Source organism: Piliocolobus tephrosceles, chromosome 17, assembly GCF_002776525.5.
Source record: "Piliocolobus tephrosceles isolate RC106 chromosome 17, ASM277652v3, whole genome shotgun sequence".
Taxonomy (NCBI): domain Eukaryota; kingdom Metazoa; phylum Chordata; class Mammalia; order Primates; family Cercopithecidae; genus Piliocolobus; species Piliocolobus tephrosceles.
This window is the reverse complement of record NC_045450.1, coordinates 21,001,465-21,019,540: the sequence shown is the minus strand read 5'-3', so window position 1 is coordinate 21,019,540 and position 18,076 is coordinate 21,001,465.

Here is an 18,076-nt window from a genome sequence, read left to right as displayed (position 1 = left end):
GAAGGAAAAAATCTAGGAATGAGGAACTTGAGTCGGAGGGGGTGATTCAGAGAACTGAGCATATAACCAGCCATGCTTCTTCCATTTTTTTGTATGGTCACTCTCTTACCTAGATACCTATGGCCAAAGGCCAGACACGGTGGCTCACACCTGTAATCCCAACTCTTAGGGAGCCCAAGACAGGAGGATTCCTTGAGCCCAGGAGTTCAAGATCAGCCTGGGCAACATGGTGAGACCCTGTCTTTGCAAAAATTTTTAAAAATTACCCTGGCATGGTGGCATGCACATGTAGTCCCAGTTACTCAGGAGGCCACTTAAGTTCAGGAGGTCAAGGCTGACGTGAGTCATGTTCATGGCACTGCACTCCAGCCTGGGTGACAAAGAGAGAACCCACCTCAAAAAAAATCATCATCATCATCATCATTTCTTAAAACAACATTAATTATAGCTCACCTTTTTAGAGGCAGGCAGGCATTCTGTTAAACACAGTCCCCATATCAAATCTATGGGTCAAGAAGCCCTTGATGCCCATTACAGGTAAGTAAACTTTTGGAGAGTGACAGGACTAAGATTTGAACCTGGGGAATCTGAATCCCAAGGCTGAGTAACCACGGCACATAACTGCATGGAGGGCATTTTGGTAGGCAGCCTCTTGGATGGCCTCAATACACCCTGCCTCCTGGTAGCCCCACTCTTGTGTAATTCCCTCCCCACTTGTGTGTGGACTTTATTTAGTGGCTGGCTTCTAGCGAGCAGAATGCAGAAGAGGAGAATGCCACTTCTGGGATTAGATTACAAAGAGATGGTGTCTTTCATCTGGAGCACTCTCTCACTCTCACTCCAAGGGAAGCCAGCTGCCATGTTGTGAGCTGTCCAAGGATCCCAGTGACAAAGAACTGAGGAAGTCCTCTGGCCAGCATTCAGCAAGAAACTTTGACCCTAGACCCTCAGCTTCAACAGCCCACAAATAACTGAAACCTTCCAAAAACCACGGGAGGGAGCCTAGAAGCAGATTCTCCCCAGCTGAGCCTTCACATGAGACTACAGCTCCAGCCTATACTCTAACTGCAACCTGGTTAGAGACTTTGAGGTCTGACTGCAACCTGGTAAGCAACCTCAAGCCAGAGATACCCAGGAAAGTCATGCCCAAATTCCTAACCCACAGAAACTGAGATAATAGATTTTTACTGTTTCAGGTTGCTAAGTTGTGGAGTGATTTGTTATGCTGCAATAGTTAGTGAGTGTATCTACTCTGTGCCTAACACTTCCTAAATGTTGGGAATAAGACTTGGTCCCTGACGTCTGAGCATTTATAGGGGAAACAATGATATAAACAAATGATTCCAGCACAACATGGCCCAGGGTAGAGAATTGCACTAGTGGTTAACTGTAATGGAGGGAAACCAGAAAATATTCACAGAGGAGGTGAAATTTGGTTTGCATCTTGGATGAATCAAAGCTATCCAGATGGATGAAGGGGAATGGACAGTCAAAGCAAAGAGAACAGATACATACCAAAGTTCAGAAGATGAAACAGCAATTAAATACTTGTGGTTGAGTGTAGTTGACAGTAGAAACAACCAAGTAATAGAAAGTCTTGCATGCTTTGCAAAAACCTCTGAACATTCAAAAGACTGTCATGTACAATACATACTTGATTTATTTGAGAAGCTGCACTCTTTAGAAGTCATTCTTAGGTCTGAGGTCACAAGATGGCATCCCTTGGAGAATATGGCCAGCACACATGCTTCTTTGGCCCTCAAAGTTATTTTACTAGTTTGAATTAGTTATTGACATTTAACAAATAAGAGATTTCAGATGAAGATCCACATTTCCAGCTTTGATTAAAATATCAGAAGATCCCAACAGGTGTGGGGATTGCACCTGTAATCCTAGCACATTGGGAGGCCGATGTGGGAGGATCATTCGAGCTCAGGAGTTCAAGACCAGCCTGGGCAACATAGCAAGATCTTGTCTCTACTAAAAAAAAAATTAATAAGCCAGGTATGGTGGTGCATGCCTATAGTCCCAACTACTCAGAAGGCTGATGCAGGAGAATCACTTGAGCCTGGGAGGTTGAGGCTGCAGTGAGCTGTGATCATGCCACTGCACTCCAGTCTGAGCAACAGAGTGAGACCCATCTTAAAAGAAAATATCAGAAGATCTAAACACTGGGATTGTGCTTCCATGTTGCAGTTGACTGGAGTGAAATGGTAGCTGTCCCTTTTAGACAGAACACGCACACTCTAGTTTACCAGAGTTCCCATCTGGCCAACTGACAGGATTTGACTTTGCATCTCCTGCACAGGGAAGATAAATGTGTACTCAATATAAACATCACATCTGTGAAGGGATGCATCGGTGAACCCCCATCACCTCAGCAAATGAGTGACCGCTTGGAAGGATCAAACAGAAAAAGTATTGATTTTGGGCAGTGATTCCTAGACTTTAATGTGCACACAAATCACCTGAGGTCTTGTTAAAATACAAATTCTGGTCCAGTAGGTCATAGTGAAGCCTGAGATCACGCATTTCTAACAAGCTCCCAGATGATACTAATGCTGCTGGTCCCAGGACCACACTTTGAGTAACAAAGGGCCATGGGGCCTTGGCATTGCACCCTACCCTGAGAGTCAGGGTTCTTCTGGGACTAGAGCTTACCCTCTCTGCTGAAACAGAGTCTCTTCTAATTGGAGTCGGCCCTGGATTGGGGCTGCCCTGGGGATGGAAGTTGAGAGAAGACAAAATAATCAGTGTGTTATTCCTTCCAGAGTTTTGTAGAACTTGTGGAAAGTGAAGTGACAGTTATTGACATCTTTCATGTGTTCCAGGTTATCTCAATCAACATGCACACACACCACCACCACTACCAATGACAACAACATCTATAAGGTAAGAAAAGAGAAGGGGTAAGAAAGTGCACACCAGAGCCAAACTGCCTGGGTTCATATCCCAGGTCTGCCATTTATTAGCTGTGTGACTTTAAATGTTACTAACATCTCTCTGCCTCAGTTTCCCATCACCAAAATTGGGGATCATAATAGTACCTACCTTATAAGTTGTTGTGAAGATTAAGTGATGACACATGGATAGTGCCCAGGACAGTATCTGGCATCTAGGAAGTACCCAACAAATAGTTGCTATTAATAATAACACTTCCATGTGAATGAAGAAAACAAGGCTAGCAGAAGTTAATTAATGTGGGCAGAGATTAAGTAGGAGGACCAGTTTTTTCTTTCCAATGACCTTAAGGAGTAAGGAACATAAAGGCCCAAGTGAGACCATATCTGGAGAGAAAAACAGTCCACACCCTTCCTTGAGGCCTTTTTCTTTTCTTTTCTTTCTTTCTTTCTTTATTTTTATTTATTATTATTATTATTATTATTATTATTATTATTACTATACTTTAAGTTCTAGGGTACATGTGCATAACGTGCAGGTTTGTTACATATGTATACTTGTGCCATGTTGGTGTGCTGCACCCATCAACTTGTCAGCAACCATCAACTCGTCGTTTATATCAGGTATAACTCCCCAATGCCATCCCTCCCCACTCCCCCCTCCCCATGATAGGCCCCGGTGTGTGATGTTCCCCTTCCCGAGTCCAAGTGATCTCATTGTTCAGTTCCCACCTATGAGTGAGAACATGTGGTGTTTGGTTTTCTGTTCTTGCGATAGTTTGCTGAGAATGATGGTTTCCAGCTGCATCCATGTCCCTACAAAGGACGCAAACTCATCCTTTTATATGGCTGCACAGTATTCCATGGTGTATATGTGCCACATCTTTTTAATCCAGTCTGTCACTGATGGACATTTGGGTTGATTCCAAGACTTTGCTATTGTGAATAGTGCCGCAATAAACATACGTGTGCGTGTGTCTTTATAGCAGCATGATTTATAATCCTTTGGGTATATACCCAGTAATGGGATGGCTGGGTCGTATGGTACTTCTAGTTCTAGATCCTTGAGGAATCGCCATACTGTTTTCCATAATGGTTGAACTAGTTTACAATCCCACCAACAGTGTAAAAGTGTCCCTATTTCTCCACATCCTCTCCAGCACCTGTTGTTTCCTGACTTTTTAATGATTGCCATTCTAACTGGTGTGAGATGGTATCTCACTGTGGTTTTGATTTGCATTTCTCTGATGGCCAGTGATGATGAGCATTTTTTCATGTGTCTGTTGGCTGTATGAATGTCTTCTTTTGAGAAATGTCTGTTCATATCCTTTGCCCACTTTTTGATCGGGTTGTTTGTTTTTTTCTTGTAAATTTGTTTGAGTTCTTTGTAGGTTCTGGATATTAGCCCTTTGTCAGATGAGTAGATTGCAAAAATTTTCTCCCATTCTGTAGGTTGCCTGTTCACTCTGATGGTAGTTTCTTTTGCTGTGCAGAAGCTCTTTAGTTTAATTAGATCCCATTTGTCCATTTTGGCTTTTGTTGCCATTGCTTTTGGTGTTTTAGACATGAAGTCCTTCCCCATGCCTATGTTCTGAATGGTATTACCTAGGTTTTTTGAGGCCCTTTTCTAGCCTATTCTCCAGTTTAGTCTTGTCTCGGAGACACTGGCTCATGGTAATAATTATAACAAGTAAAAGTTATTGAATATCTCATTTAATTCTCACAACAATTTTATGATGTAGGCACTATTGCATTGTTATTCCTCAATTTTGCAGATGCATGTTCAGAGACTTCCCCAAACTCACATACTTGGTAAGTTCCAATTATGTATAAAGTTGTCCAGAAAATAGAACAGGGAAGAATACTCCCCAACTGACTCTATAAGACCACTATCACCCTACCACTAAAATCAGATAAAGATATTACAGACAAAGAAGGCTGCAGATGGATATTCTTCATGATTATACATGTAAAACTGCAAAACAAAGTATTAGCACATTGAATCCAACAATACATAAAAAGGATAATATATTATGATGAGTAGTGCTTCATCCCAGAAATGCAAGGTTGGTTTAACATTCAAAAACAAATCAAGTAGTTTACTAAATTCACAAACAAAAAAGAAAAACAGATTATCTCAATAGATGCAAAAAAAACTCATTTGTAAATATTTAACAACATTCATTTCTAATAAAAATTTTCAGCAATGTAGAACCTGAAGAGAACCATGTAGCATCTTCAAATAACCTACAGCAAACATCATAATGAAAGAATAAATGCTTTCCTCTGAGGGTAGGAACAAAACAAGTATGTTCACTATCACTGCTTCTATTCAACATTGTACTAAAGGTTCTAACCAGTGCAGTAGTGCAAAGAGAAAAGTGGCATTCGGATAGGAAAGAAGTAAAACTCTCTTTATTCACAGATGACGTGGTCATCTATGCAGAATATCTGATAGAAGCAACAAATAAGCTACTAGAACCAACAATTGAGTTTAGTGAAGTTGCAGGATACAATCTCAAGATACAAAAATCTATTAGATATCTATATGATGCCAATAAACAACCAGAAATTAAAATTAATGAACAATACCATTCACAATAACATCAAAAATATTAAATACTTAGAGATAAATCTGACAAAAGATGTGAAAAACTTATACTATGAAAATTACTAACTACTGCCAAGAGAAGTTAAAGACCAAAATAGGCCAGGCATGGTGCCTCATGTCTGTAAACCTAGCACTTTGGGAGACCAAGGCAGGTGGATTACTTGAAGTCAGGAGTTCAAGACCAGCCTGGCCAACATAGTGAAACCCCGTATCTACTAAAAATACAACAATTAGCTGAGTGTGGTGGTGCATGCCTGTAATCCCAGCTATTCGAGAGGCTAAGGCAAGAGAATAGCTTTAACCTGGGAAGCAGAGGTTGCAGTGAGCCCAGATCGTACCACTGCACTCCAACGTGGGCAACAGAGACTCCATCTCAAAATACATACATACATACATACATAAAATGTTGGTCTTGAACCTATGTTTATAGGTTGAAGAAAACTCAATATTGTTAAGATGATGTAAATTTTCCCAACTTGATGTATAGGTTCAATGAAATCCAAACAGAAATCTCCAGGAAGAATTTTTTGTAGAAATTGTCGCATTCTAAAATGTATATGGTACTGCAAAGGACCTAAAATAACCAAGATACCTCTGGGGAAAAAAAAAGGAACAAAGTTGTAATGCTAACACCATCCAAGACTTATTACAAAGTTGTAATAATCAAGACAGTGTAATACTTGCATAAAAGATGATAAATAGATCAATGACATAGCATATAAAAAATCCATAAATAACCCCATATATATGGACAGCTGATTTTTAACAAACATGCAAAGGTAATTCAGTGGAGAAATTAAAGTTACTTCAAAAATGCACTGAGAAAATTAGATACCTATATGCCAAAAGAAAAATGAACTCCTATCCATACCTCACATCATATATAAATCTTAATTCAAAATGGACTATAGATATAAATATAAATCCTAAAATTATAAAGCATTTAGGGCATTGAAAAATTTAATCTTGATCTAGGCAAAGATTTTTTAGATTCATCATCAAAAGTATGACCCAAAAAGGAACAAATTGAGAAACTGGACTTCATCAAATTAAAATTTTTTTGCTGTTTAAAAGACACTGTGAAGAGAATATAAGACAAGCTACAGAGTTAGAGAATCATATGTCTGATCAATCATATAGTTTATAAAAAATTTATATCTCAAATATATAAAGAACTCCTGAAACTTAAGAAAACAAGCCAGTTTTTTAAATGGCCAAAATATTTGAACAGACACTTCACCAAAGGAGATATACAGATGGGACGTATGTAATGAAAAGAGACTCAATCATTAATCTTTAGTGAAATTCAAATTAAAATCACATATAACTACTATGCCAATTAGAATGGTTAAAATAGAGCTTTTGACCGGGTACGGTGGCTCATGCGTATAATCCCAGCACTTTGGGAGGCTAAGGTGAGAGAATTGCTTGAGCTTAGGAGTTCAAGACCAGGCTGAGCAACATAGTGAAACCCCGTCTCTACCCAAAATATTTAATACAAAAAATTGGCCAGGCATGGTGGCATGCACCTGTGGCCCCAGCTATTGGGAGGCTGAAGTGGGAGGATCACTTGACCCCAAGAAGGTCAAGGTTACAGTGAACCAAGATTGTGCCACTGCACTCCAGCCTCCTGGGTGAGACCCCAGGAGTGAGATCCCATCTCAAAAACAAAAAAAGAAAGAAAGAAAAAGAAAATAGAACTCTTATATACTGCTGGTGGCAATGTAAAATGATACAATCACTTTAGAAAATGGTTTCTCAGTTTCTTAAAAAGTTAAACATGTACTTACAATATGAACCAGACATTCTACTCCTAGGTGTTTACCCATGAACAAATGAAAGCGTATGTCTTACAGGAAAACAGCCTGTTGCATGGCAGGAGTGTGACACCATCTTGAAGGGAAACCACCAAGATGACCAATGTGTGACTCCTGCCTACCAAGATGTTCCTATAGCTTAGATAACCCTTCATAAAGACATCTATCTAACCTATCCAGTAGTCAAGAGTTTTGCAAGAAAGTCTGAGACATGACTAGCTGCACACGTTTTATCAAAGAAGCTTACTATAGGAAGAATATGTTTTTTAGGGTGAATGCTGTGAACCAACATCCTGTGGCTTCCCAAGACATTGCTCCTCTTCGTAAGTCCCTGTTAAATGTTTCTTTCTGAGAAACCGGATTTGTCAGGCTTGTCCTTTGACCTCTCATTGTGTAACATGTTTATACAAAAAGTAAGTTTATTTTTAGTATCCAAGAACTATAAACGACAGAAATGCTCAACAACAGGTGAATTAAACTAACTGTGGTATATCCATACAATGGAATACTACTCAGCAATAGAAATAGTGAAATATTGATATATGATACCATGTGAATAGATCTCAAAATAATTATTCAGAGTGAAGTAAACTCAACAAAAACTAGTGAATACTGTATTATTCCATTTTTATAAAATTGTAGGAAATCCAAACTAATATATACCAACAGAAGCAGATCAATGGTTGTCTGGGAAGGTAGGTGGAAAGAATTAGAAAGGGCCACAAGGAAACTTTTAAGGGTGATGCATAAGTTCATTGTCCTGATTGTGTCAATAGTTTCACTGGTGTAGACTTATGTCAAAACTTATCAAATTGTACACTTTAAATATGTGCAGTTCATTATATGTCAATTATACCTCAAAAGGCTGTTTTTTAAGGGTAATTTTTTTTTTTTTGGAACAGTGTCTTTCTCTGTCACCCAGGCTGGAGTGCAGTGGCACAATCTCGGCTCACTGCAACCTCTGCCTCCCAGGTTCAAGCGATTCTCCTGCCTCAGCCTCCCAAGTAGCTGGGACTACAGGTGTGCACCACCACACCCAGCTAATTTTTGTATTTTTAGTAGGGACGAGGTTTCATCATGTTGGTCAGGATGGTCTCGATCTCTTGACCTCGTTATCTGCCTGCTTTGGCCTCCCAAAGTGCTGGGGTTACAGGTGTGACCCACTGCGCCTATAACCCCAGGGTAATAAAAATTTTTAACTGCATGCAGTTTTTAACTAGATGTATCACTGGATCAATTTCTACTAACCAGGTGGATGACTGAGTGGGTGGATGGATATGGTCACCTTTCCTTCACTTGTGGCCTAAGAAACAGGATGTTTCCCTACCGGGTTTTTTCAACAAGCCTTTCCTTCACCTTGGGGCTCATTTTTCCTCCAGTTCATACCACATTTATTGTCTGTCTCAACTCCTGCCACCTCTAAGGACCAATTGCTTGATCACTAATTGCATTGCCATTGGATTGATCTCCCTCTGGGACTGGATGACATTTATTAGTTCAGAGCTTTTCATTTTCTTACCTCATCCAGGAATCTGCCTTAGCACACAAAAGGCACTCAATAAAGATTTTCTGGTTAATTGATTTACTGATTAATTCATTGGAAAAGCTATCAATTCTATAAGGCACGTATTTTTTTTCAAACTCCAATGGGATTTAGGTAAATTGGGTTTTTACTAAACTGCTTGCCTTCCAAAAAAAAACAAAGGATGGGATTTTTGTCTTTCATATTTTTCATAATTACCATGTAATGCATTTATAATCAGAAAACCAGCTCTAAAAATAACTAAACAAGAAAATATACCACTTAAAATTTAAAAACAATTGCCCCAACAGATTCAGTCATAACTCTGGTTAAATTAAACTGAGTCTTTCCAGTGCCTGTGTTTTTCCAAAGGTTGGCATCCTACCCTCCTCTCCTCTCTAAGTCTAAAGTGGTTCTGGAAGACTCAAATAGAAACCACAGAGTGCACTAAAACAACAGATTCATGGAACAGGGCAAGCAGGAAAAAGGGCCAAAATCCACCAAAGTTGTCTGCTTAGGCAAAAGCCCTGACCCAGCACATTTCTCAGAAGGCTCCATCTATATTTATAGCTTTGAAAAGCGTTTGGGAACATGGAACTTTCAGGCTGGTGGAATCCTGGCTCTGAGCGGAACACCATGTTTCCTTCTGGCTTGGATCACAAGAGAGCCACGTGTTGGGTTCATGAGTCCTTTACTGACCCCGGGGAGACATCTGGCTCTCTGTGACTTCATTTCTTCCTTTGTTTAATGGAATTTATTTTGTCCCACTTGACTCATAGAGCATACAAAAATAAAGGCACCATTTACTTAGTACTTATTACACCTGAGGCACTGGGTTAAAAATCTTTTCGTTTTCACAGACAGCACTATTTTTTAATCCCCATTCTACAGATAGTATAACCGAGGTTCATGAAGATTAAGGAATTTACCCAAGGTTCACACAGCCAAGCAAGTGGTAGATCAAGGATTTGAACTCTCAAGTCCTAGGTTTCAACCTCTAAACTGCTATGGGATCCAGATTTGTGATTAGATGTAATAAAGTATAAACAGAAGAATGAAGAGAACAACCATTTATTGAGCCTCTATTATGAAGCCAGCATATTACATGAGTCACAAATATGAATTGCTCTCAAGTTGAAAGGTGAAAGTAATAGCATGTTTCTCTGTCTGCACCAAACATAATCCAGTTCAAACCCAACCTCATACCCCAAAAGAACAAGGTTACCACGAAGTTGAGTTACCAGTCATTTATTAGATCTCTCCCAAGTCAGGTGTGGTGGCTCATACCTGTAATCCCAGCACTTTGGGGGGCCAAAACAGGAAGACTATTTAAGGCCAGAAGTTTGAGACCAGCCTAGATAACAAAGTGAGACCCTTGTCTCCAGAAAAAGAATTTAGCCAGGTGTGGTGGTGTGCTCCTGTAGTCCTAGCTACTCAGGAGGCTGAGGCAGGATTGCTTGAGCCTGGGAGTTGGAGATTGCAGTGAGCTATGTGACTGAGCCACTGTACTCTAGCCTGGGCAACAGAGCAAGACCCTGTCTCAAATAAATAAATAAATAAATAAATAGATTCTCCCAATCATCTCCAAGCCCCACTTCTTCTTTGTGTGATCCTGGAAAGCCCCAAGTCACATTCAGTGCCTAGCCTCCCACCGAGTATTCAAAGGTGCCATAAGCTCTGTTTCCCACTCGGGAGAGGGTAGTGGCCAGCAAACCCACAGGTCACCCACCGTTCAGAGCCTGGCCTCAGGATATCCTCCGATGATTCACAGGGCCCTGCCCATATCATCTGGCTTTTCAGAGAAAACCACCCAGACACTGCTTTTGAGCAAACCTCACTAAGGAGCTAAAAGCCTTTCTTCCTTCCTGGACTCCTGAGATCCAACAGCCTAAGAAAAATTCTGTTAACCCTTCCCAAGGAGGAGGGTTAACTCAAACCTTAAGGACACAAAGACCCATCCATCCTCCTGGGCAAGAGAAGAGAAGAATGTTTCATCCTTCACTGATGAATATCCAGCTGAGAAAATAAAACAACTCATTCCTCAGCAGGCCATTCTGCCATGTTAAATTCCTAATGCGTGGTCCTGCTGCACCTACATTATCCCATTTAATCCTCACCTACATTATCCCATTTAATCCTCACAACAGTTCTGAGCCGTTTGCTTGCAGGTGTGAGCAAGGATGCACTGCTCCATCACACTCTACCCAAGAGGAAAGAGCCTCAGTATGAGAAGGTCACAAGCCCTTCTGATCACACTCTATCCAAAAGGACACAGCCTCAGTATGAGAAGGTCACAAGCCCTTCATCTCAGGGAGGCACAGTTTTGGGAGGAAGAGATCTGCAAGAGAGAAGAAAGAAAGGGAGCCTTCCCCAGCCAACCAGCCAAATCAGCCAAAACCACCCAGGTTATCAGGGATGGTAAGAGATATCATTGCCAAGTAGTAGCTAATGTCACTGTTAGTATTTATTAAGCATCTCCTATATCCAGGTAAAATGCTAACCTTCTTAATTGTATTACCCCATTTCATCTCCCAGCCACCAGGAAACAGAAGTATTATTGCTCCAATTTTATAGAAGAGGAAACTAAGGTTTATAGAAATCAGAGAGCTTTTTTAAGGTCTTGGGAGCAGCAAGTGCTAGAGGTAGAATTGGACCTCAGGCAACTGTATCACCTTTACCACCCAAACCCATGAGGCAGCCTCTTTTTACAACTGAGGAGGCCAAAGCAGGAGGATTGCTTGAGACCAGGAGTTCAAGACCAACCTGGACAACAATGTGAAACCCTCGTCTCTTAAAAAAAAAGAATAATAATTACCCAGGCATGGTGGCGTGGGCCTGTAGTCCTAACTTGAAGAGGTAAAGTAATCTTCTCAGATCAGTGATAAAGCCAGAATCCCACTCCTTACTAAAGTTGGTCCACTATCACACCAGCTCACACCAAAGAAAGTACTTTGAAAAGCTCAGGAGAACCCAAACCAATTTTCCCCCCAGATTTCAGTGTGTCCTTGCCTTTAAGAGAAAGTTTATAAGTCTTTTCTCAGACTGTTGGATCACAGGGGTTAGGAAGAAAGAAAAACATTACAGTTCCTTGAAGGACTTCATTCAAACAGTGACCACTTGATCTATACTAGAAAAAATTATAAAAATCTCTGAAAATAATAACAGCAAATTTTTATACAGCACTTACTTTGTGCCAGGCTCTGTTATAAGCAATTTATAAACATATTAACTATTCAATCCTCCAAACAACTTTATTAGGTCAGTACCACTGGTATGCTCTTAAAAGTTTAACAACCAGCTCTCATTGGGAAAGCTTTGATTTGCAGCACTTGCCAATGTCCCTAGTGTAAACACTCCCACTGTGGCCAGTTGTAAGTTATCAGTGTAATGTCATGATCTTGGCATTGGGAAGAAACGCCTATCACATATCACTGGGAAGATGCACATCATATATCATTGGAAAGGGACGTATATTACGTATCATTGCCACCATGCAGACACAGTAGACATAAGTAGCCTCAAGAGCATAGATAATAGTAAAATGGAGTAAAATAATTAGGAATTGATGAGTTTGGAGCATTTATTACCTTTGGTTTTAATTGCAAGCTTATAAAATTTAATTTTTAATAAAGGCTGTATTTAACAACCAGCTTGCAAAGTGTCTGATAATTAAACAGTTGGCTTTCATGTGTTTGCTCTGGCTTCAGCATATAGCTGGTTAGTGCTATTATTGCTATTTTATAGAGGAGGAAACTGAGACACAGAAAGGCTACATAATTTGCAAAAGGCTACATAGCTAGAAAATGGCAAAGCGAGAATTCAGACCTGAGCAATCTGGCTCCAGAATCTGTGCTCTTAACCACCCTATCTATGGCTTCTCTTGCAAGACTGCTGTGTCTTTGTCCAGACTGTAGCCTGTAGGTTTTCCTTTGTGCTCCTCTGGGTATGTGCATCAACTGCATTTGATAGGTGAGTCACAGCAAGGCTGTAGTGCAGTTTCTCTCCAGGACCTTGGGAAAGAGTTTAAGGCATCCACTTGCATCCACAGCAAAACATCTGGGGCCCTGTGACGGGGCTGCAGAGGATCACACCTAGCTGTACTCCTGAGCTGGCTGCCTAGGCCCTGCCCTCGAGGCCTGGCTGCGCCTGCGTTCAACCGCACATCCATTATGGAAAGGAGGATCCCTTAATGTAGCGCAAATTATAGCTGGAACACAAGCAAATTGCCCGCTTTTACTAGCACATAAACTGAGCGGAACCTTTGAGATAGATCCGCATTACCCTAAACGGCATCCATAATTCATACCTGCAGCAGAAATGCCTCCCTCTCCCAGGGCTGGAGCCGATCTATTATTGATGGGCCCCTTAGAAGGCCACGACAGAGTGTTTCTCATGCTCCAGCCATCTGCCGGCGTGGTCAATTCCTCAGGCGGCGGCAGCACATTTATTCATCAGAATCAACTCCCAATTAGTTTCCTAGCAGGACCCAGGGGGGATTTATTTGAGGAATCAAAGTGAGTGTTTCTAGAACAGTACCCCCAGTCCCACCCCTGTGACGCTAATCAATACATACAGAACCAGTGAGCAGCAGGCGAGCATTTGTTTTCACTCAGAAATGCTGCTGCCTTTGGAAATCATGGAGAGCAAAACTAAAAAGCAATACCCCTTCCTCTCCACCAAGGGTCGGACGGCCGGGAGTTTCTTTCTGTCTATGAAGAAGTAAGTCACTGGATCGTCAGAGCACAGGATTTTTTTTTTTTTTTTTGGAAACAGAGTCTTGCTCTGTTGCCCAGGCTGGAGTGCAGTGAGGCAATCTCAGCTCACTGCAAGCTCCGCCTCCCGGGTTCAAACAATTCTCCTGCCTCGGCCTCCCAAATAGTTAGGACTATAGGCACGCACCACCATGCCCGGCAATTTTGTATTTTTAGTAGAGATAGGGTTTCACCATGTTGGCCAGGCTGGTCTCGAACTCCTGACCTCAAGAAATCCACCTGTCTCAGCCTCCCAAAGTGCTGGGATTACAGGCGTGAGCCACCTCACCAGAGCACAGGATTTAAATGACTGCCGAGAGCAGAAGTTTCCCACCCCACCTGGGTGGTAGAAAGGAAAATAGCAATTCTATTCAAGGCTTTTTATGAAAGATCTAATAACAACCCTGTGAGATAGGTATTTATTATTCTCCCCATTCTTCAGATGGAGAAACTGAGGTTAAGTAACTCACCCAAGGTCACACAGCTAGTAGATCACAGTGACAAGACTTGCACACAGAAAACCTGATTCCAAAGCCCATGGGCTTAACCACTACTCCATGCTGCCATCTGCAGGAAGAGGAAGGGGAACCTACAAGCTATTTCCAGGGGGTCACAAACACCTAATGAAATGTGGACATTTCGCTACAAAAGAACCCAGCTGGCTCACAAAAACTCAGCCTTGGGTTAAAAAGAGTTAAATAAAGAGCAAGCACTGTTTTTTGTGTTATTTCTATTTTATGTTGTGATGTATTGCTTTATTGAATGATTAATTTTTAAATGACCACATGCATTAATGGCTATTAATAAATATAGCTGGTTTTAAAAGACTGCATCTTTTTTGAGTGAGTATTTGGTCGGGAGGGAGACAGAGGATGGATCATGAAAGGGGTACAGGAGTACTCAACATTTAAGAGGCCATCAGGGTTTAGAGCTGAAAGGAAACATTCGTCAAACACTCACATCTGAGAAACACCTTCCCAGGTGTCAGACTTTGTGTCTGACCCTGGGGATACAAGAATTGATAAGATGAGAGACATGTGAAAAATTAACTATGAGTTACAGCAGAATAGCACAGGGGATATACACCAAGGCTTCCCTCAACCATGCGTTCTTTCCCCACCCCAGAGGAGACTGAGCTGTAGTAAAGAAAATCACACCACACCATGAACCCAGTCCACATACAAGCAGCTCTACATACAAGCTCTCCAACCTCTGCAGAGCTCTCATGCTGCTATGCCATCCTTTCAAGTGCTCCTGGTCAGCTCCCCCTTCCATATCTTCAAGGTGAGTTATTAAGACGCCACATCCTCTTTCTCCTATAAAGTTGTGGTCAACAGTAGGAAGAGCTTAAAGCTTCCACCACTCCACCAGCAAACTTCTCTGCCTCTATGTCTTCCATTCTTTGTGTCTTATCTTCATCCTTCCTCACTGTGGGGAAAACCTCAGAGATGGTCCAGTTGGTCTGAGCTCCATGATGGGCCCAAGACCACGGAGCTACCAATGAATAGAAACCAAGATGGTGTGGGAAGCTCAGAGTGGAATAGGAAAGGAGAGGATGTGGAGCTAAGGAGGAGGTTTGAATAACTAAGGAACATCAACTGGGAGATCCAAATGGTTGTCCCAGTGATGAGGCAGCCCAGCTTATGGAACCAGGAATGGAAAAGACAGACGAGCAGTACAGTGGGTCAGGCAGGGAAGTGGATGGCCTGAGATAGGGCTGAAGTATAATAGAGTGGTTATAAGAAGGGTGTTCAGTATCCACAAGGTACCAGTTCAAACCCAGGCTCTGCCATTTTTTGTTGAGTGACTTTGGGATCATCTTTTAATCCCACCACCCCCAGCCTCAGTGGATGCATGTAAAGTGGGGATGATAGCACCTGACTCATAGACCTCAGAGGGTGGAGGGAAAATTAGGTAAGGAATGAATTAAACAGCTGCCACAAAGTGCAGAAATCAATGGTGGTTGCTGCCCTTTGAGGACAAACACCTAAGGCAAAGATATTACCTCAAGTTGGCATTTTGAGAAAAACCTCAATCAAAATGTGTGTGCTGACAGTCAGCCAGAGAGTGGACATATACATTCTTCTGGGATGGAGTTGCTTTATTAGGTTTATAACGAGAACAACCTTGGCCCAGTCTTATTTCTAATGCAGGAGGCAGATTCCTCCAGTAGGGCAATTTTACATTCCAGTTCTCCTGGACAGTCCCATACCCGATCTAAATCCATTCATACTTATTCAGTATTTTAGTACTTTCTTTTGCTCCCACAAAGTGTCCATCTTAAGATGACAAATTATATGGCTACCCTCCCAAAACATTTATCTAGCCTAGAATGATGGTTACCAGAGGCTGGGAAGGGAAGGGTGGCGGGGAATAGCGGGAGGGGAAGATGGTTAATGGCTACAAAAAAAATTAGCAGGAATGAATAACAGCTAGTATTTGATAGCACAGTATATTGACTACAGCCAATAATAATCTAACCGTACATTTTAAAATACTGAAAGAGTATAATTGGATTGTTTGTAATACAAAGGATAGATACTTGAGGTGACACATACCCCATTTACTCTGATGTGATTATTACACATTGTATGTCTGTGTCAAAATATCTTATGTACCCCATAAATATATATACCTACTATGTACCCACAAAAGTGAAAGTTGTAAAATAAAACAATTTTTAAAATTATCTAGCCTAGACCCTTAGCATTCCACCTGCAGAGACTACTAGCTGCCACTAATTTCTTCTCCTCTGCCTACCTTAGAAATAGAACACTCATTTTTAGTTGATGAGCAGATTCTCTCACTACTGGGTATTATCATGTGACTAATTTCTGGCTAACAACATGTAACCAGGGTTATGTGTGACTTCGGGGAAAGACGGTGCCTTCTTTGATCCTTCCTCCCTTCCGCTGGCTGGAATGCAGATGTGATGGCTTAATGTGAGCTGCCGTCTTGGATCATGAGGTAGTAGTCGTCTGCTGAGAATCACAGAGCATCAAGGTAAAAGGGACATAACACCAGCTCTAAACTGCATGCTTCTGGACTTCTTTTTAGAGGAGACAAAATTCTACCTTGCATAAACTACTTTTATTTGGGGTTTCTGTCACCAACAAACATGATCCTAATGGATATACTCAGGGACTAAACAAGGACCCACAAATTCTCCGTCTCAAGTTACTGGAGATGGATGCTGGGCTGAAGTGGGAAAGGATATAGTGGCTGTGCAGTGGTTAGGAGCTTATGCTCAAGTCAGGCAGACCTGAGTTCCTAATTCTACCTTTTAATAGCTACATGAGCTCGGGCAAGTTTCTTAACCTCTGTGAGCCTCCATTTTCTTATCACTAACATGTGCATAATGTTCTAGTAATTATGTTCCAGTTTGGTGGGAAGATTTAATGAGATAATATATACGATGTTCTCAGCATATTGTCTGGTACACACATTGTAAGCCGCCTGTAAATGGCAGTTCTTACTATTGCTCTTATCACTACTGTTCTTGTTTATTGTTATTACTGTTGCCTAGGTTCCCCTGGAAACAGCCCCTCTGTATTTTGATATATGACTGCATCAGAGCCAGGAAGCTGGGGTTGAATCACCTACAAATTTCTCTTGTATGGGAGCAGCAGACGTGTCCATGGTCAACTTCTGTCCTCAAGGCATCCCCTGAGCTGCAGGAGCTGTCAGCAAGAGGCAGATATGCAATTTCACAACCAAGACCTCATGCACTGCTCCTGGATATGTGACAGGAGGGACGCCCAGGAAACAAGTGTTCCCAGTATGATCCCTGAGCAGCCTGGAAAAGACCACGTCTGGGGGAAGGACATTCTTCCCAGATTCCACGGGTCAGGTGGGACATTCATCCCAGAATCCATAAGTCAGGTGGGACATTTATCCCAGATTCTGTGGGTAAGTTAGCTATTTATCCCAGATTCCATGGGTCAGGTGGGACATTTACCCCAGATTCCATGGGTAGGTTAGCTATTTATCCCAGATTCCATGGGTCAGGTGGGACATTCATCCCAGATTCCAAGGGTAGGCTAGATATTTATCTCAGATTTCATGGGTCAGGTAGGACATTCAACCCAGATTCTGAGAGTCAAATGGGACATTCATCCCAGATTCCACAGGTCAGGTAGCACATTCATCCCAGATTCTGTGGGTCAGGTGGGACATTTATCCCAGATTTTGTGCATCAGATGGGACATTCATCCCAGATTCTGCAGGTCAGGTGGGATGGAGACCTGCAGAATATATCTTGCCTGTAGCTATGGATACCCTAAGTCAGTGGTTTCCAAATGCTGGTGGGAATCCGAATCACCCGGGGAAGCCAGGAGGAATGCCAAGGCCTGGGCCCTTTCCTCCTTCAAGGAGCCTGAACCACTGCACTTGTTATTAGTACTCTTAGTGACTGCCCACAAAGTTGAGAACCACTGTCTCCAACTCAAGGAACATCCTGAAACAGGATAGGGGGA